Source organism: Hipposideros armiger, unplaced genomic scaffold (assembly GCF_001890085.2).
Source record: "Hipposideros armiger isolate ML-2016 unplaced genomic scaffold, ASM189008v1 scaffold_21, whole genome shotgun sequence".
Taxonomy (NCBI): domain Eukaryota; kingdom Metazoa; phylum Chordata; class Mammalia; order Chiroptera; family Hipposideridae; genus Hipposideros; species Hipposideros armiger.
In genome coordinates this window covers 4934890-4955856 of record NW_017731371.1, presented here as the reverse complement: position 1 = coordinate 4955856, position 20967 = coordinate 4934890, and the positions used below count along the sequence as shown (strand labels likewise).

At 40.7% G+C, this 20967-nt stretch overlaps 1 protein-coding gene across 1 annotated transcript in view; it reads right to left on the bottom strand.

Annotated features, from left to right (window-relative positions):
* MEGF10 (multiple EGF like domains 10) overlaps positions 1-13768 on the bottom strand; it is a 182886-nt gene extending 169118 nt beyond the window's left edge. The window contains exon 1 of the mRNA XM_019635311.1: positions 13048-13768. The gene's annotated coding sequence lies outside the window, so the exon portion shown is untranslated. The remainder of the gene's footprint in view (positions 1-13047) is intronic.
* Positions 13769-20967: the final 7199 nt, after the last annotated feature.

Genomic DNA, 20967 nt, shown 5'->3' with positions numbered 1-20967 from the left:
TGATAATCCTTTGCTACCCACTGCCTGGAGAATTTCATCAGCTTTCAAAATTTTTCCAACTTGGTCCCAACCTACACCTCCAACCTTATTCCTTGATATTCCATTATACAAACATTCCGCTCTGACCATCTCTGCCTGCTCCTGCCCTCGCCCACCCTAGCCCCAGCCACGTGCATTTCTACCAGCTCTCTCTCTTCCCTGATTACATGAAGCTCACTTGTCTTTCAAAGTCCCATCTCTTCTAAGAAGCCTGGTCACCAAAACTACAGTCATCTTACCCTGATATGAAGGTGGATTCACCTGAAATATGTCACCGGTTTCCTCGTCCTTTCCTGTCTTCACAAACAGACTGGCAATGTGCTGAGGGCAGGGGCCATGCCTTCTCATTCCTGGTATTCTCTTCAACATGCAGTAAAGGCTTGGCTCATAACAGACACACCTTGAGCACTGATCTACTGACTGATGCAGATAAATGCAAAACATCTAAATCCATTTCATTGAAATGCAAAACATCTGCTGATTTTTTTTAAATAAAGGTAAAAAAAAATTTTTTAATTTGACATGAAATTCACATAACAGAAAATTCATCATTTCAACCACATTGTGCAACCATCACCACTACCTAGTTCCAGAACATTTTCACCACCCCCAAAGGAAACCCCATACCCATCACACATCACTCCCCATTTCCCCCTCCCCTCAGACCCTTGCAACCACTACTCTACTCACTCTCTGTCTCTATGGATTTGCTTAGAGGACATTTCACATAACTGGAATTGCACAATATGTGGTCTTTCATGACTGGCTTCTTTTTTAGCATTATGTTTTCAAGGTTCACCCGTGCCAGAGCATATATCATACTTCATTCCTTTTTATGGATGAATAATGTTCCATTGTATGATTATATGACATTTTGTTGGTGTTTCCAGTCTATCAGTTGGTGGTGGATATTTGGATTGTTTTCACCTTTTGATTATTTTGAATAGTGCTGCTTGAGCCTTTGTGTACACATTTTTGTTTGAACACTTTTCAATTCTGCTGACACCTTACTAAGGAAGAACAAATTCATTAACTAGAAGCCTCATCCTGATTCTACAGTTGAGATGAGCAACTTTTTAATAAATAAATACTACCTTCATTAAAAAACACTCATGCCCATGAGTAAATTTAACTATTTTTGTCTTGTAGAGTATTTTAAATTCCTTATAAGCTTATATTTTGTATCAAAGACCATACTTTCTAACTTCTGCACTTAGTTATAGGATGATTGTTTCATAAAAAGCAGAAGCAGGGTCGGCCGAGTGGCGCGTTGGTTAAGAGCTGGCTTGGGACCCCAGCTCTGAGCAGCAGGGCCCCGGTTCAGATCCCACATGAGGGCCAATGACACTGCGCCCTCTACAGCTAAGATGGTGAACAACAGCTCAACCTGGAGCTGGGCTGCCCTGAGTCGCTGGCGATGGTGTAGGCTGCAGTGGGGCTGGCTGGCAGCTGGCGTGCACTTTCATGAGCTGCCGTGAGCCGCCGTCCAATGGCTGGCGAGCGACTGCCTGACCCGGGAAGAGCGCAATGATAATATCAACATGAAGCTACGTCCTCCACAACTAGACTAAAGAACAAAAGGACAGCAACTTGTCTGTTCCCCTTTCCCTGATTCTCCAGCGCTGTTCCCCTCCCCCAATTCCCCAATAAAATCTTAAAAAAAAAAAAAAGCAGAAGCAGGCCTTATTCCTGGAGATATTAATATTCTTTCCTATTTTAACATTTGGTGGTATAATGATAACTAATATTTATTGAGTGCTCACTATGTGCTTACCACTATGTTAAATATAATACTCTTTGAAATATATACTGTTATCATTTTACATAGGATGAAAAGAGGCTTAGAGTTAAGTGGACTGCCCATGGTCAGAAAGCTTTAAGGGCAGAGATGGGGTCCCATCCCAGGTAGTTGCATTTCATACGTGAATGACAAGGACAGGCAGGAGAAGACTCAGATCATCAAAGTCTTGTCTCAACTCACAACTTTAATCACGTGTTCATGTAAACCAATAGTTAACCTTTAAATCCAAAGCCAAAAGGAAGTATATAGAATGGATACTCAGACCTCTCACAGATGTGCTATAACCATTTCAAAAGCCAAGGACGCCAAACTCTCCTTCAGAAAACAAAAAAGTTCCTATTTTCTCCATTTGATTCTACCAGCTCCATACTGTAACAGAAAGCTAGGATGTTCTATAAGTACAATAACCCTCACAGATGATGGCAGATAGCCTCTAGATCAGCGGTTCTCAACCTATGGGTCGCGACCCTTTTGGGGATCACCTAAGACCATCGGAAAACACATATTTTCAAACCGAGACACTGCTCCTTTATCCATCTCCAGGCCCACATGCAGATACACCCACATACGAGTACCCGGCGACCCCTGTGAAAGGGTCATTTGACCCCCAAAGGGGTCGCGACCCACAGGTTGAGAACCAGCTGCTCTAGATAGAAAAGGGACCACAGGCTGCTCTCATGCCGGAAGCATTGTTTTGTTTATACGGCTGCTCCACCTTCACAGGTATTGCTCCTGGAGCTCATTGTGAACTCAGGAAGTGATGGCTGCAAGAAGTGAGAGAGATGAGACAAAGACCCCCACAGCTCATACCACTCTGTTCCAGTTAGAAAAATGGGAGGAAAAAAAATAAAGGCATTCCAGTGTTAGACTTCAGGAGAGATGTCATCTAAAAGCTCAGAAAAATAGTCATGATCCATAGATCCATAGCACCTTTTTCTGATTTTTGTGGACAAATTACAAGGAACAGGGGAAGGGTAGCACATGGAAATGAGAAGGTTTGCTAGTTGGCCCACCTGGAGGGGGGCTTTTGTTTTAGATTCCGAAGAGTAGGCTCTGCTAACACTGCTGACCTCTTGATTTTGTGTCTAGAACAGTAAAACAATCAACTATGATAGTGGTGATCCATGCTTTCTGACATATAGTGCTTCCTGCTATGGAAGTAATGGCGAGTGTATGGACATTTAAAGCTCCAGGCCCTCCCAGCCCCAAGACCCAAAGTATGGAACAGCTGGGTTTCCCAGAATTTACCATCTTCCACCACTGGTAGAATTTTAATTCTACATGAAACATGGTACTTTAAAAAATTTTGGGGGCCGGCCAAATGGCTCAGTTGGCTAAGAGCACAAGCTCTAAGTAACAGGGTCACTGGTTTGATTCCCACATTGGCCAGTGAGCTGCGCCCAAGCTGCGCCCGAGCTGAGCTGCCACTGAGTTGCCAACAGGTTGCAGGATGGCTCAGCTGGTGAGAGCACGTGCTCCTAACAACAAGGTTGCTGGTTGACTCCTACATGGGATGGTGGGCAATGCCCACCGGCAACCAAGATTGAACACGGCACCTTGAGCTGAGCAGCTGCGAGCAGCCAACGGGCGGCTGGATGGCCACTGGACTTGGGAGCTGAGCTAGCTGCACCCTCCACAACTAAGATTGAAGGACAACAACTTGGCTGTTCCCCTTCCCCAATTCCCCAACACTGTTCCCCTTCCCCAATAAAATCTTTAAAAAAAAAAAAAGAAAGATTTTGAACTTTGTATTGAAGTATAGAATACATACCAAAAAAAAAAAAATGAATGTAATCGAACAGCTGAATACATTTTCACAAAATGAACACACCCACACAACCAGCACCCAGATTAAATAGAGCAGTGTTAGCACCTCAGAAGCCCTCTTTGGGCAGGGCTTTCATTTTGACATAAAACTAAGTCCCAGCAAGCATCCTATGCCTAAAAAACATTAGGATTAAACATGCTACTTAGGACATGAGCATTTAGTATTAAATGTGCCACTTGACAATAAAAGACAACATATCGCTTCCTTCTTGTTTTCATCCCTCCCAGTACTGAGGAGAGAGCCTCTCTAAATCACAAGAATGGAGATAAATGAATAGGCCTAATGACAATGAATTGAAAATTAATTAACTAATCAGAAGCACGTTCCACACAATCCTTTTGCCACCTGCAAAGAACAGTCCCCCCCTTCCCCTTCTCCACTTAAAAGGCGTCTGTATCATTGGTAAAAACCAAATATGCACTCAGCGAAGTATAAACAAAATGCCAGGGGAAGGAGAAGTAGAAACATAATGAAGAAAATAAGGCCACTTGCCTCCCTGCAATCCACTTGCTTCTCCTTCTTTAATGGATTTACAATGATAGTCTATAATCAAGGTGCAATGACAGACTTAATTACATGAAGCTCTAAGTGACCTCAAGCAAATCATATGTTGCTGATCCCCTGGGTACAAACTTCGTTAAGTCTAATACTCCCAGTCAGGAAAATCTCTTATCTCACAGACAAAAGGATTCCTTTAGCAATGAGCGCCAGCTGCCTGAACACTAAATGAGCTCTCCACAACCCATTACATTCAGAAAAGGCTTTCTCCATTCTGTATCACTCAAGGCTGCATTCTGTGCCTAACTTTAAAAAAGAAAAAAAAAAAAAGCACCTACAAATATCCACAGGAACTAGGGACTAAGTTTCCCTTTGAAAGAAACCCAGAGGCAAAGGCTGAATGAATGACATACTTTTTCATAAAGGAAGTAATCAAGCTAAAAGAACAATCCTGTGAGAGAATTCTGCGACCTTCGCTGAAGCTATGACCTTGAATTTGAATCTTCCTCTGACACAAAGAATGTAGCCAATTGTTGGGCTCCGGATTAGATCTTTACAGGAAGTTTGCAACCCTTTCCCTCCAGTTTGGAAGTTGGTAGTGAGGAATGGTATCTAAATGACATCTGGGGAGTCCTCCGGCCTCACAACCATCCAGATAGATTAATAACTTTCTAATGGGTTTAACTGTATTTCAGTCTCAAAAAATTTCTCAGCTTCAGAATTGATATCTGAAACTAGATTCCAAAGGAAATTATTAATACATCATATACATGGTGACCATACGCTGGAACAAAGAATCATTGTCTGAGGTCACAGGTCTTGATTTAGGCAGGCTTTCAGAGCAAATATTGGGTTGTCGGAAAAGTCATGACGCATTTTTGCAACGAAAAACAGAAAAAATACGTCATGACTTTTCCGACAACCCAATAGATACCTGTCTTTGATAAACCTGGGGAAAAGAGGATGAGAAATGTGCCTTTGCCCATCACGGACAAAGGGAGATCTTTTTTATTTTTAAAATCAATAATAAAACTCTGCAATCAGATTAAGTCAGTAGCCATAGCAGAAAACAATTCTTCCTTGGCCAAAGATCAATTGGGAGTTCTAATAGACTTGTGTTCCACTAACGCCATGTCTCATGCTCCTGAACCGGCAAATTAATGATGCTTCCACGGAATTACTTTTTTCCTTCTCAAATTCTACCTCTTGACACATTGCTGCAAGTAGTTTAACTGTGAAAGGCCTTGACCTCCTTTCTTTGTCTCTCTGATTCAAGTATGTCTGTTTCCTTGGGGCTACCAAGCTCAGTTGGATGGCTGGCCGGAGCAGAAGGGAGCATCAGCCAACCCCCAAACAATGGGCCCCTTTCTCCGGCTGTCACATGAACAGTGTTGTGTTACAGCCATTGTCCCTCCAAGCAGAGACTGAGAGGCACGGGTTCTCACAGATGAGCTATTCTCTGTGACCCACTCTGACCAAGTCACTAAAGTATTAAAAAAGAAAAACGGAAAAGTCATGCCTTCTGAATGGAGCAGAATAGTCCTCCCCAACAAGGGTTATAGCGCATCCATCCACAGACCACCTATGCCAGAATGCCTTGTCAAAAATACACTTCTCTGGGCCCCTCTGCACTCCTACTGAATCCAAATCATTAGAGGAAGCCTGTATCTGCTGGTGATTCTCAGAGGTGCTAAAGTTTGAAAACACAGGCCAAACAGAGGCCTCAAGCATTTCTCACCTCATTAATGGTGATCTTGAATACTATTTATTCAAAGGATGTACAGGAGATTGGGGGGCTAAGGGAGGGGGACTCTGAAAGGGCAAATACTTTATACCATAGTAATTAAATCTTAGTGTGGGGGAACAAGATAGGTGAGAAAGATGAGGGTGCTAAGGAATGTGGCGAAGGAGACAGGAAATTAAATAATAGTAATAACAGTAATAATAATAGCTGTTCAGAAGATAGTAGGAATGTGGGGGTCAGGTCAGCAATGGGCAAAATAAAGGAAGGGGCGGGGAGAAAAGGGGGGTACTGGCAGAGGCCGGGGCCTTCAGAAAAGGATGGACGTTGGAAAATTTCGGCGGTGGAATGGACAAATGGCTCTTAAAAAGCAAGCATGTCCAATATTTAGTTTTAAGATGTGAACTTCCTCCATCGTCCCAAGCCTTGAAAGTCAGCCACTCAGAGCCACACGTTTGGTGATACTTTATGAAGCGAAGGAGATGTGAGGTGATATCCATGGTTGCGTGGACCACTTCATGCTAAAAGAGACAGCGCAGTAGTGTGGCAAGATCATCTTTAAATTAAACTTCTTAGGGGACAATATGAATTCAGAACCAGAGGATGCTACAAGAAACATGAGCCTTGTCTCCACCCTCACCCCCAAGAAGCTCCCTAGTGGCTGAAAGAAATAACAGTTTTCATATTTCACACCTTCTCATGGAATGGGGACTCAATTTCTACTTGACTCTCCCTCCATAGGGTGTCCCAAACCACATCTGGCTTACATAATAAAATGAGAGCAGTGTAATATGAGGGGCTCCTTTAATGCACACAGTGCTGTGGGAACAGGCAGAGTCTAGTCCTACGTCCCCATGCATGGCTGTTATAAAATGATTCTCAAATGTGAACTCACCCCGCCTATAGACTGGTTTAGCCACTATAGCTCGACAATGTATTGCAAATTCCTGTAGCCACATGTATGCTGTACTCCCTCCCCTGTCTAAAATACCCCTATCAAGGGACAACAGGGTGGCTCAGTTGGCTAGAGCGTGAGCTCTGAGCAACTGGGCTGCCGGTTCGATTCCCACATGCGCCAGTGAGCTGCGTCCTCCGCAACTGAATTGAAGACAATGACTTGAGCTGAGCTGCCGGTGGGTGGCCAGATGGCTCAGTTGGTTAGAGCGTGTGCTCTTAACAAGAAGGTTGCCGGTTCGACTCCCGCATGGAATGGTGGGCTGTGACCACCGCAACTAGATTGAAAACGGCGACTGGACTTGGAGCTGACCTGCACCTTCCACACCTAAGACTGAAGGACAGCAACTTGACTTGGAGCTGATGTGTCCTGGAAAAAACACATTGTTCCCCAGTAAAGTTTTTAAAAGAAAAAAGGATTTAAAATACTCGCATCTACACAAATCCTCTTTCGTTCAAAGCCTTCACACCCAGGAAACCTCCATGAGCACACAGAGGCCTCTCTCTAGAAGGAGCCCTCGGAGGAGCTCTCAGAACCACCCATTTCTTAGCCAGCCTTACAGAGTCAGTGGTATTTTTTTATCTTTTGTTTAAGGCAAGTAAGTACCTTGGTAATTCCACATAGTACTTATCCCTATGTCCTGTACACCTAATAAATATCTGATGAAGCAAAAAATAAAACTCCAAGCAATTACTTTTTTAAAGAACACAGACATCACATCTTGTCATCAATTCCTTGTCCAGAAAGATAAATAAAGTACCCTTCTGAGACTATCAGTGAAGGTAGGTATTTAATATTTTTCATTTTTGATTGTAGAAATAATCCCCTGGGCCCAAAACAAAGAGTTCATACTTCTATTTTGTTCTGTGAGGAACAAGCTAAATTTGTGCGTTTCAATTTTCAATTTGCAATCAAAAATTATTTCTTAAAAAAGACGAACATGACTCTTTACCAGAAGTAAAGGTACTTAAAGGGTCCATCATGAAAACGATGACCTGTGAAGAGGTTTTAGAACTAACCAAATCCAGGTCAGCCAGGATGTTAATAACAAGGCACTTAGTCACTCTCTAGAATGAGTCCTCTTTGTTCCCAAAGATAAGATGTTTTTAACAGATGCTAATATCCTGCACTTGGACCTATCAAGATGAGGTTTTCCAAACTGAAATACTGTTTTCTTTGTCTTAGATAGGGGGAAGGGTACAATTTATTGCCCTCTGAGTAGGAAATTGAAGTGGTTGAAATGCTTTACATAGTTTCTTTATCTAGGAGTATAAATCACTGGAAATGAAACAATAGAGGAAATCACTAGAAATGAACATCGATAATCACAGGATATAGTATCACATTCACACTTTCCAGGCTGGCTAATGGCACAGAGTATGCATTATCAAGTAACATCCACATGACAACTTGCAATTTTGCAAATAAAGTTGTATAAAGTAAAGTCACACTGGTTTGTATCTTATTTTTTCCCTCATGGTATGAGAAATCCTTTTGTTAAGTGTTATAAATTCATCCTCTGCAATAACTATGTTCAAAAAGAGTTAAAATGACCCAGTGAAAAATAATATTAAATTGGGAAGAAAAGAGAAACAAGACATAAATACAAAATCTTGGGAAATTCAGATAAGAGAATAAATGAATGAAGACAGTAGAAGACTAGGCAAGAGACTTACAAAAGTAAGCTTAAATTAAGGTAGAAAAAGTTCATTTGGAAACAATTGAAAAAGAAGACAAATCAACAGAACCCAATGAATCTTAGTTAATTCTTAAAACTAAGCTAATTTTTAAAATGAAATACTGGATACACATCCTTGAGAAATTGAGATCATGGGCAGTTCTTAATATTGTTTTGTTTTAAGTCTAAACCATCTGGACATTTGTACTTCATGCATTAATGCTGCTACCTTCCTGCCCTATGTCATTGGAACTCTCACACATTGAGCCTATGAATGAACTTTTTGGTGGTGGTTTATTTCATGGTGGAGATGCCCATCAGTACCAATTCCATTTTTTGCAGCATCACCACCTCCGTCATTACCCTGCGATTTGTTGGTTCATTTGTTCAAATGTTATTGTACATCGCCATTATTACCAAAAAAAAAAAAAATTGAGTGGGAAATGAAAACATTTAAAACCTAATAAATTACAAAAGTTTTTGTCTCATAAACTTAACATAAATGAGACAAAGATGAAAGTTATCAGTCATGCCAAAGATGGTAAATCTTTAATCAGAATCATTCATTTATTGAACAGGTCAACTATTGTTCAAATGAGGAGGAAATAACCAAAATTATAGAAAGTTTAAAGAAAGAAAAATTAAAGAAAGGAGTAAACACTGAATGCTGTGTCTAAATGGCAAGATAATTAGAAATTTTATACTATGTTTGGCTCTATAGGGCCAGCATCCCTTGTTAACATGTAGGTTTTTGCACAATCTTTGGACCTATTTTTAGGAATGCGTCCTGTACTTAAGTAAAAAAATAGTACTGAACGAGTTACCATGTTTCTGATCAAATACAAAAACAAATACAAAGGTATTTATGAACTAAAAAGCACAGAGCAAAAGTGGTGTTTTGTGGTTTTGTTTTTTGTTTTTTATTGGCATTGGCACTTCCGTTTCAGTGTCCTGACAGTCATAACCAAAACCATCTCAAAGGTATGATCAACTCAGTTCTTGAATCATAGTGCTTCCACAATGTTGAACATGTCATATTAATTCAGTAGCCTCTGGTGTTTCATAAGTCTTCTTAGGATATTTTGTTTTGTCCTTTTTCCACTCCAGGTTACTCACTTTGTAGACTACATCTAGCCAAATTATAAATTTTTGACTGGCTTCTCCACAGCCCTTAGTATGTACAAAGTGACTGTCCCAAACACTTGGTGTGCTAAGAAAACGTCAACTACCATTCATTCATTCATTCATTGTTACTTTACATTCTTTAGGCATTTATTATGTAACTACTATGTGCCAGCCATTTGGATAAAGGCTTAGAATAAGAAATAATCTTGGAACAATCTCACCAATCAGTTGAAGAAACATCCAGATAACACAGCTGATTCAATATGATAGATGCTATTAAAGCTATCTGCAAAGTAGAATAGGAATTATATGAGATATCACTAAGCTTATGAGAGACGTAAGAAGTGTCCCAGAGGGGTGGACTTATTTGAACTGTGCCTTGAAGGATGAATGGGTAGTAAATAGTTGATTAGACCGAAAAGAGGAGCAAAGACATTTCCAGCAGAGTTCCCTCACAGTTAGGTCAGGGAGGAGTGAAAGCAGACAAAATATTCTCCAAGGAACGATAACAAGATCAAGATCAGTGGGGCTTAGAGGCTTGGGGAACAGGAAAGCAGAGAAACAACCCAGAAAAGACAACGCAAACCTGGTCTTGTGTTATTCTGTTAGAGAGGTTAGGCTTCGTATTACAAGCCAGTGTTTCTTCAATTGTGATTTGAGGTCATCCCCACCAGATTTGCTAGGGAATCTCCTAAAGGCAGACTCATGGCTCTTGTATCAGGGGTACAGCCCTGGAATCTGCATTTTCAATAAGCACTAGATGGTAGTGATGCTCACCATTGGGGGAGCCGCCACAGATGTTTAAACAAGAGAATGATGTGATCAGGTTTGTATTTCAGAAATATGATTTTATACCAAGGAGACAATCATGAGGAAAGTAAATCCACTGGTGCTAAATGAGCATGTGACTTGGGTTTGTATTAGAAGCATCTGGGGGAATTTGTAAAACTGCAGACTTTTCACACTTCACCCAAGATTTACTGTATCTGAATCAACTCAGAGGGAGCTAGGATTTATATTAGGTTGACTAATATGCAATTGCCATTTTTATGTAAGTCAAAAATGGTCAAATTTTGGCAATTTCTCACAATTCAATCTACTATTTTTAACAAGCCCCTCTCCATGCTTCTGATGTACATGAAAATCTGAGAATAGCTGATGAAATACTAGCAGAGCTAAATGCTTTTCCTTTTTTTTTTATTATCAGTGTCATTATTCACTTTAATGTGCAATGATGGAAGTGACAAATGTTAAAAGAAAAAAAAGTTGAAAAACAACCACCAATGAAGGAAGGCTGCTAATTTAAGGATTTTAGAACCAGAAGGAACACTAGATTATCCAGATTTTACCCGACCTCCCCACACACGTTTATATATGATGAAGTTGATGGGAGAAGTATTCTGAGAGAGTATTCTGCTAGCGGTTATACTGAATATATGTTCAATTCCTCAATAATACGTGCTTTTCATTTAACAGGTATTGAAATCATTATAGCTAAAAAGTACGCGAAACCCTAAAATGCTTGAAATGTGGGGTTAAAGCAAATACTCATGCATATCCATTTTTCAAATGAAGCCAACGAACTTAAATAACATAGAACCTAGAGCAGTGCTTGAAATGTAATAAGTGCTTAATAAATATTTCTTGAGTAAATGATTGAGCTCTAAAAAAATAGGTTCAAGGAGGTATATTAACGCAAGGAATGTCTAAGACAGTGTAATTTATAGATTACAAACTAAGTGTAGATTTCCCACCTGCTAGCCCGTCCCAAGAACTCCTTGACCGTGATCCCTCCTTTACAAATCCCAGGCTTGCCATGTGCACCTGTCTTTCCTGTGAAGGGTGCCCAGCAGAAAGCACTGCAAAGATTGTGTCTGACCTAAGTTTGACAAAACATCATGTCAAGGTGGGAGTAAAGCCCACATGAGCGCAGACTTCAAAGGCCATCCAAATAGGAATAACAGCTAAAACTTACTGATAGCTAGTGAAACCTATACTATTATCCTGATACAGCAATAGTTATTAATGTAGCTTAATAATAATAATAATAATTACTAATACTTACCTACTTATTTTCTGCCAAGCTTGTTAATACACCACCCCCATTAATTCACTTAATCCTTTTACCAACCCTCTGATGTAAGCATTGTTATTATCATTGTAATTTTATAGATGAGGATAGAGAGGTGAAGTAAAGCCCCAAATCACACAACTGGAAAGCAGCAGAGTTCAGAGGTGGCCCCAGGTTGCCTGATCCCAGAGCTTACCACCTACTGAACTCTTTGACCTCAGAGCAGCAAAGCAAAACGCACTCTGCAAGCTGAACTCTTGGAGCAGTCACAACAGGAAGTGGGCATTTCTGGAGAAAATGATCTGGTCCCTGTCTTTGCATCCATAAGGAATGAAGTGTCTTTAGTTGGGAAGACCATACACAAAGTGAGACCCAGGATATAAAGGAGAAAGACACAGAGAACCAAGAAGGAATGTCATTTTCCTCTGTCTTGGGACAGCACACATAGCACTACCTAAGAACTTTTGGACTAATACAAATCTCAAACTTGAACTTTCTCCTAAAGAGTTTGGGTCCTTGTTTGAGGAAATTTTCTAAAGGAGCATCAAAGATATCACCATACTTCATTTACTCAGTGATAACATTCTTATTTCCAGAAAGAAAAAGAAGTGGGGAGAAAAAAGGACAAAATATTTCCTTAAGCCAGGGGTAAAAGTCCTAGATCAAAGGAATTTAAAAGACCAACACGACACAGATCTTTCTAAGGTAACTATGACTTGAAAAATCGCCTCTCTTTACATTCCCTGAGGAACCCGGCATTCCAGACCCCTCTGGTCTAAATCACCCAGCCTGCGACCCTGACACTACTAACCGTCGCTGGGAACGCAGGAAGAGGGACTATCCCGAGTCTATCGGCACCATCTGAATATCAAGTACTGAAGAAGTTTAGAAAACAAGATCCCAGAGGAGAAATAAAGCTGATCTCAAAGGAAGGGCCCGGCTGCAACAGCTTTTCATTCTCAGTCGGATTCCCCAGAAACGGCTCTCTATACCCAGTGCTGACATGCGCCCACACAGAACAATATGAGGGCAGAACTTAGGCAAAATAAAACGCGTAATGTGGATGGCTCCATGAAAAACACTCCGAGAAGTTCCTACACAGCCCCAAATAACAAGACGAAATGCAAACAACAAACCCTTGAGACACTTGACGTGTTGTTTACCGACCCAGACTGAGCTCATCTCACCCCACCTCACGCCGCAGCGCCACGGTATCCTGGCGAAGGAAAATGTGCCCCCCGCCCATATGAAACCATCCAGCGCCCGGCTAAGGTCCAGCGGCCGCCAGAACTGAGTTTGCCCAACTCTTACCCAGGTCCCGTGATCCTGAGATTCGTAACGCAACCCTCTTCCCCTGGTTTTCACCCAGCGCCAGCCGAGAAACAAAATCTGTCCCAAACCGCGCAGTTAACCTCCAAGCAGCGTCCCAGAAGAGAACGACACTTAGGAGTCTCCGTTTAGGTTCAAAGGTGGAGACGCGGGAAAGGATGCCGGTCTCGGTGCGTTTCCAGACCCCCAGTTTTGCGCACGGGGAAAAGTGCTCGCTGCAAACTTGAATAAGGTTTTCCCCGTCTGGCTCGAGATGCTGGAGGAGGAGGAGAGGAGTAACCCGAGCCGGGGCTGGGATGCGAGCAGTTGCCGCTGCTGCAGCTGCTGCGGCCTGGGCAGTGACCGCTGGAGGGGGGCGTCGCTTGGCGCCGCGCGCAGTCCCTCTTGCAACTGGCAGGATCCGCCTGGCCCGACTCCTGCGTCCTGATCGCTGCCGCCCTCTGCCCAGAGCGGCTTCCACCGCCTGAGAGTGAACCCGCCAATAGGTCACGAAACTGGCAAACCTTGGGGTCACCTCAGGGAGTAGCAAAGAGAGTGCACGTCTGCGTCCCGACCCACGTTCAGTGCGCGCCCCCGCGTCAAAGTCCCCGGGAGATGCTCTCGACCCTCGATGAGGATTTGGGGCACTGGGAACAGCATCCGAGTGACCAGATGTAGTGGACGGCACGTCCCCAGCAGTGGCAGGAAGGGAGTGCAAATGTGGGACGAAGGAATGGGTGACCCAGCGATATCAGAGTGTGCGAAGCAGCAACAAAGTGGTTGGTTGGGAAGATGGGGCGAGGGGTTGGGGGGATGGGGAAGAATGATGGAGCCTGCTTTACTGAGGCCTGGCGGAAAAAGAACTCCCCGGACCCGCAAGAAAATCTTTGCAAGGCCTCGCGTGGAGATTTCTTGGGAAATAGCTCCCTCTGCCGACTCACCCAGGAGGTCCCGGGAGAACCAATGATAGTTAAATCGATGAAGTCTTTTCTCCGTCTGTAGATTGGGCAGGACGTGAATTCTGTAATCTACGTACTTCTCTGTCCACCTTCCCCTTCCTTACTAAAGAATTTTTCCGCGGCCGGACGACCCAAGTAGATAAAAACTTCTATCTTCTCTCACTTCCAAAAGAAAAAACAAAAACAAAAATCTTGTGCTCCATACCCATTCCAAATGATCCTCTCCTACCAGGGTTCTCTTCCTTCTATTAACATGAACTCTTTTTCTTTAAAGAGACCTCAAATGCTTACGTGTCCCCAGTCAATAACAGCCCCTGGCAAATAGTCCATGCTCAAAATTATGCTTGACTGTAATGAATGAACATATATATGGTTGAAGTCCCTCACCATTTAATTCTCCCAGAAAACAAACAGGGGAAAACTGTTTTTGTTTGTTTGTTTGTTTACAGGCATCATTGCCCCTCTTCTGATTAACAGTACCTGCAGTTTTCTTCGGAGACCACTCCTGCTTCACTTAGTGCATACTGCATGGGGCAGTCAGTCAGAATGGTCCAGCTTTTCCCTTTCCAGGACCTAAACTAGTCCCTCAGACCTCCTCTGCCAGGAATCCCAGCTTTGATAAGATCAGCACAAGAACAAATAAATCTAGAGCTGATTGATCCATATGAAAGTGTTTTAGAGATTGGCCATTAGCTTGTCACTCGGTCCGCAAAGCTTTATGAAATCTGGTTGCTCCACTTCCTTAATTTTTAAATCAACTTTGAGACATGATTTACATTCAACGTATTGCACTCATATTAAGTGTACAGTGATGCGTTTTGAACATGTATACACCATACACCCATGTAACCACTTTCACAATCAAGATCATGAACAATTCCATCACCCCAGACAGTTCCTCTGCACCCCTCTTAAGTCAATTCCCCACCCCAGCCCATCCCTGGCCCACTGAGCTGCTTTCTGTAGCTATAGATTAGAGTTGTCTTTTCAAGAGTTTCTAGAATGAGATTATATAGTATGTATTCCTTCATTTCTGGCTTCCTTCACTCAGCATAATGGGTGTGTTTTTTTTGTTTTCTTTTTAGCATAATTTTTTGAGATCATCGATGTTGCTGTTTGTATAAGCAGTTTGTTTCTTCCTATTGATGAGTATTATTCCATTATATGGATAGAACATAATCTGCCCATTCATCAAATGATGATGAACATTTATGTTGTTTCCAATTTAGGTTCATTATAAATAAAGCTGCTAGGAACATTCTTGTACAAGTCTTTTTGTGGGCATATGTTGTTATTTATCTTATTTCATAGGAGTGGAATTACTGGTTTCTAAAGTAAATGCATGTTTAACTATATAATGGAGATTGTTTAGCTGTTTTTTAATGTGAATAACATAAGTTTACATTCCCACCAGCAACGTGAGAGTTGCTCCATGTTTTCATCAACACTTGATATTGTCTGTCTTTTTTATTTTAGCCATTCCCTGGGTACCTCATTATGTAACAGTTTTAATTTGCATTACCCTAATGACTAATGATGGTGACCATCAAAGATGTTTACCACCTTTTCACATACTTGCATGCCATTTGTTCTCTGATGAGGTGTCCAAATTTTTTTGCCCAACTTTTAATTAGGACATTTGTATTCTTGTCATTGGTTTGTAGGAGCTCTTTATATATTTTGAACACTGGATGTTTGTCAGATATGTGTATAGCAAATATATGCTCTAGTCTGTCTCTTGTCTTTCAGCTTCTTAATGTTGTCTTTAAAACAGCAAAAGGTTTTTTTTTTATTCTGATGTCTAATTTATCAATTTTTTATTTTATGGTTCTGGTTTTTATCTTTTATCTAAGAAATCTTTGCTTATCCCAAGAACATGAAGATTTTCTCCTATGGCTTCTTCCAGAATTTTATAGTTTTAGCTGTTATGGTTAGGTCTATGATCCATTTGGAGTTAATTTTTCTGTCTGGTATAAGGTAAGAGCTGATGTTCATTATTTTTCACATAGATATCCAGTTGTTTCGACATAATTTGTTGATAAGATTATCTTTTCCCCCATTGAAAAATTCTTGGCACTTCTACCGAAAATCAATAAGCCATGTGAGAATGGGTCTATTTCTGGAGTCACTATCTTCATTTGAACTATATTTCTATTTTTATGCTAATACCATGCTGCCTGGATTACTGTAGCTTTGTAGTAGACTTCAACTTAGGTATAATAAATTTTCCAACTTTTCTCCTTTTTTTCCCCAAAACTTATTTAGCTCTTTTAGATTTGGGTTGTTTTTTCTTTTTTAATCTTCCATGTGAATTTCAGAATTAGCTTGTCAATAGTTAAAAAACTCACTTTGGAATTTTGGCTGAGTGCCTTAAATATATTGATAACTTCAAGGAAATCTATATGCTAACTGTATTGAATCCTCCAATCTATAAACATGTTGTATCTCTCCCTTAACTTAGGTCTTTTTTAATGTCTCTCAACAATATTTTATAGTTTTCAGCGTACCAGATTTTCACATATTTTTAAAAATCTATTCCTACATACTTTTACATTTTTGATGCTATTTTAAACAGACTTGGTTTTGAATTTTAGTTTCTAATTGCTCGTTGCTAGTATGGAGAACTACAACAGGATTTTATGCAGTAGCTTCATATTTTGCAGCCTGACTAAATTTACTTATTAATTCTAATAGTTTTTTTTTAAGTTTCTAAGGATGGTCTACAATCAAATAAATACAGTTTTGCTTCTTTTATTTCTTTTTCTTGCCTTATCACTCTTGATAGAATGCCTAATACAAAGCTGAATAGAAGTGATAAAAGTTAATATCTTTGCCTTGTTCCCCATCTTAGAGCAAAAATAGTCTTCTAGCAGTAAGATGTTAGCTGTAGATTTTTCATAGACACCCTTTATGTTGAATAAGTCCCTTCATTAAAAGTCTTTTTTTTAACATAAATGACTGTTGAATTTTATCAAATGTTTTTCTGAATTAAGTAAAATAATTGCATGGCTTCCCTCCTTTATTTTGTTAATTGACTAAATCGATATTAAAACAGTCTTGCATTCCTGAGTTAAAGTCTGCTTGGCCAACGTGTAGTATAGATTTTATGTACTATTGTATTTGATTTGCTATAATTTTGTTCAGGAGTGTCTATATTTAGGAGGAATAAATGGTCTGTATTTTTATATTCTTGTGACTCTCTGGCAAGAGGGTCTTCAATTTTTTTATCTATTCAGAGGACCCGCAGCCCTATTCTGACATTGCAATAAATGTCCTTCATCCCTCTCAGCAAAGAAACTCATGCCCTGAGGTCTTCTGCTTGCATCATCACTCCAAAGCCCCCTGCCCACAGTTGCACTCCAATCCTTCTTCAGTTCCACAATCATGGCTTACCCGCTGTACAGAGATTTCCTATTGAGTCCCTGAACCCTCTACAACTCCCTGCACTGCTTACCTGTGAACTGGGGGTATCTACTAAGCTACTGTTCCTTCTACAGGTCCCTGTGTGCCTCATCTGTGAGGGTCCCCACAGAGCTGCTACTCTCTCTGCTTACCCACATTACCTGGTGCTAATCACCAGTGTTTTGCCCGCACTCCAGAGGGCTGCTTCCTGGTGGCTTAGGGACTTCAGAGCAGATGCAGCCTGGACAAACCCGCAAACTTCTTTGCTGTCCAGTGGACTAAACTATACCTTCTCCAGTGAGATCTGAAACCCTTACAGTTTTGTCCTTTCATGAGCACTTTCTCAGCCCTAGAGTACCATATAGAATTACCATATCTTATAGTCACTATTTATCAGTTATTTATTCTTTATATGAAAACCCCTCTGTTTAATCCACTGTGTTGTTGCTACCTCCCGACTAGACCCAGACTAATACACTATAGTAAGGCATGACCTTTCTGGGGTCTCTATTGAATGCCCCCAAATGTTCACTGAAGACTATTCACTCTGTTTATCAGTCCTGCAAAGACTCTGGGAATTGTTCAGTTTACGGCACCTGGATTGGTGTGTGCCTAGTCTTAAATAGGTTCACCCTTTTCATTATGGCTTATAATTCAGCAACAGAAGGACCTTATACAAGTCTCTGGAGGTCTTTCCTTGTGTAATTCTCTCCTCTTTGGCATACGTCCCTCCAAATTCCAGCCTCCCTGACTTCCTGTCTATCTCTCCTGTGCTCCCCTGCACTGTGGTCCAGGAGTACCACTCTCTAGTCAGAAAGCCAGAATGATTCCAGGGTTCACCTTGTTTGCTTACCTTTTCTCAGGGATCACAATCCTCTTGCTCAGTGTTTAAAAGGAGTTATTTCATATATTTTATCCACTTTTTAGTTGTTTAGGGCAGGAGCATAAGTCCAGTCTAGTTACCCCTTGATAGCCAGAAAAGGAAGTAATTTTCCTTTGATTTTTTTTAGAAGCTACTTTTGAACAAATTCCTTCACATTTTTTTTTTGGTATGTTTTTATTTGTTTTGATTGAGTTGGATAGACTTGGGTTTTGTTGCTTTCATCTAAAAAACTCAGGACGATACATATGTAGTACCCAAATGAACACATGAAGCATTTCAGATAAAGCCTGAACAACCTGGGTAGGAATGAGACTTTTACTACCATTATTCTGAATATGATAAGCAATATTCACATAATCTGAGAGTAAATGGGCTTTTTTGTTGCTCTGTTAACATAGAACATGTTCTGTGAACATACTATTAACAGAACATGTTCTGTTAATATAGAATTTATAGTCTACTAAAACTACACTTATTTGTCATATCTGCTATTGAGCCTGACTTTTAAAATGTTATTTACGCAATTCGTTGGTACTCTCATAGTAATATTACAGGACTATTCGTTTAGCTCTACGAAATTCCATTTTTTTATGTGTGGTCCATTTTAGAACTTGTTGAGAGCTTGGTGGAGTTAATTCTTGTCCTAGTATATTAGCTAGCTAATTCAAATCAAGATATCTGAAATTTGATCAGCAAACCACAATGCTCTTGAGCAAATACTTATTACACATGTGCAAGTGGATAAAAGTCAAAGGCATATGCAAACAAAGACTTTATTTTCTATTTATATTTATTCACATCCTGTAGTAGGGTCATTCAGCCACTTAAAAAACACAACTCTGTTACATCCAACCCACTTTCTTCATCTGAGGCACAAGGATTTCATGGGATTGTTTTTTCAGTTAACTTATAAATCCAGATGTATTTTCATTCCTTCAACTTACTTGTCTGGTAATATTTCCAATAAAGGAAATCATGTCAGCCTAGCAGTTCTATCTCTCAGCAAACAAGATTGGCTTATTATACCTATGACTTCCTTTCTGTAATACTTTCAATTATGTCTTTAAATCTATGATTTAAAAGCTTGCTTAGTTATAGTAATTTACCTCCCAGTGGCTTATGGGAAGCCCCACACCATGGAATCTGTGACACGGTTAGTAGATTCCACATCCCTTTGATATGTTTTGGGCTCTGGCTGCTGATTTCCTACCTGTTCACTGCCCACCCTACCCCCACCCCTCCCATCCCCTCCACCCCACGCCCCGGTCATGTAGCTCACAACTCAGTACTCTGGATGAGGCCAAAGAGAAATGTATCTCTTTGATAGAATCCCGCACAGCTGAGGAAGCCAGGTGCTCACCTTCATGCTCTTATTTTTCCCAAAGAGGAATCACAGGTGGAAAGGGCTCCCTTGGCACTGAGCTGTGCCACCCTGAGGGAGGGTTAACAAGCATAAACTTAAACTCTTCCTCTTAGCTTCTCCGGTACATCCAATCTTGGATTTGTTCTTGCTCCACTGGTGTGCTAGAACTCTTCCACTGGACTCCTGGACTTCCCAAAGGCTCTCTCATTTGTGGGTGATTGTCCAAGTCAGTATTCTCCAGGGGTTCCTGAACATCGCTGACAGGGACCAAATTGCTTCACAGGCCACGTTAGGGTCCAAAGCCATGACCGAGGTCGGTCTGCCTATTAGCTGATGCACAGGTGGAAAAGACTCCTCCTGGGTCCTTTGTCCCACCTGGTGCTGGATCCACAGTGCCCACAAAGTCATTTTTGTCCATGGATTGATGTTGGAGAGGGGCCACGTGATGAGGGATGTCTTATTGAGCCATCTTGCTTACGTCACTCTCTTCAAATTTTTTTTTACTGTAAAAAAAAAATTTACCACAGTAAGAAGTACATTTTTCATCATGACCAAATTCACATCCTCATATGTATATAATTGGAACAAGTTTCATGAAACAACACACCTAGATATCATATCCTCTGATATTTTCTATTCTAGTGCTTCTCAAACTTCATTGTGCATGTTAAAAAAAATTAACATTTTGTTAATATGTGATTCTGATTCAGTATCTGGGGTGAGGCCTACATTTAAAAAACTCCTAAGGGGATATTTCTGTTCTCTCAGACTGCACTTTGAGTAGCTAAGTCCTGTTCTATTTGATTTCATTTAAGTGTTAAATTTATTTTATGACTCTCAAAGGTACCTGGACTGTCAGTTTGTAAAAGCACTATTGGTATATTTCCTGGTGTACTATTTTTGGAGAAGCTCTCGAACCTACAATATGCCTAGGTAGGGTCTTCCAGTAAAAGACTACCTGTGGAGTGGGATCACGCTTAGTGGTTCAACAGGAAAGAGGCCCCATCTTCCATATTCCAAGACCAGAACAAGATAGAAGTGAAGAAATTGATATCTTTCTGACATAGCCTTTTAAAATGTAACATTTGACACAATAAATAAGCCTATTCCAATTTGGAATAAATAAATCTAAGCATTTTGCATATTAAGGACACTCATACCTGTGTGTGAAAAGAAAGTTACAGAAAATGACCAAAAGTGACCATGGCAATAATATGAGTATCAGGGAAAAACAAAACATTTCCTGTGGTGTGATCTCCTTTTGTCTGCAATACCAGTGCTTAACGGTGTCAGTCAACGTTCTTGTTTTTAAGTAA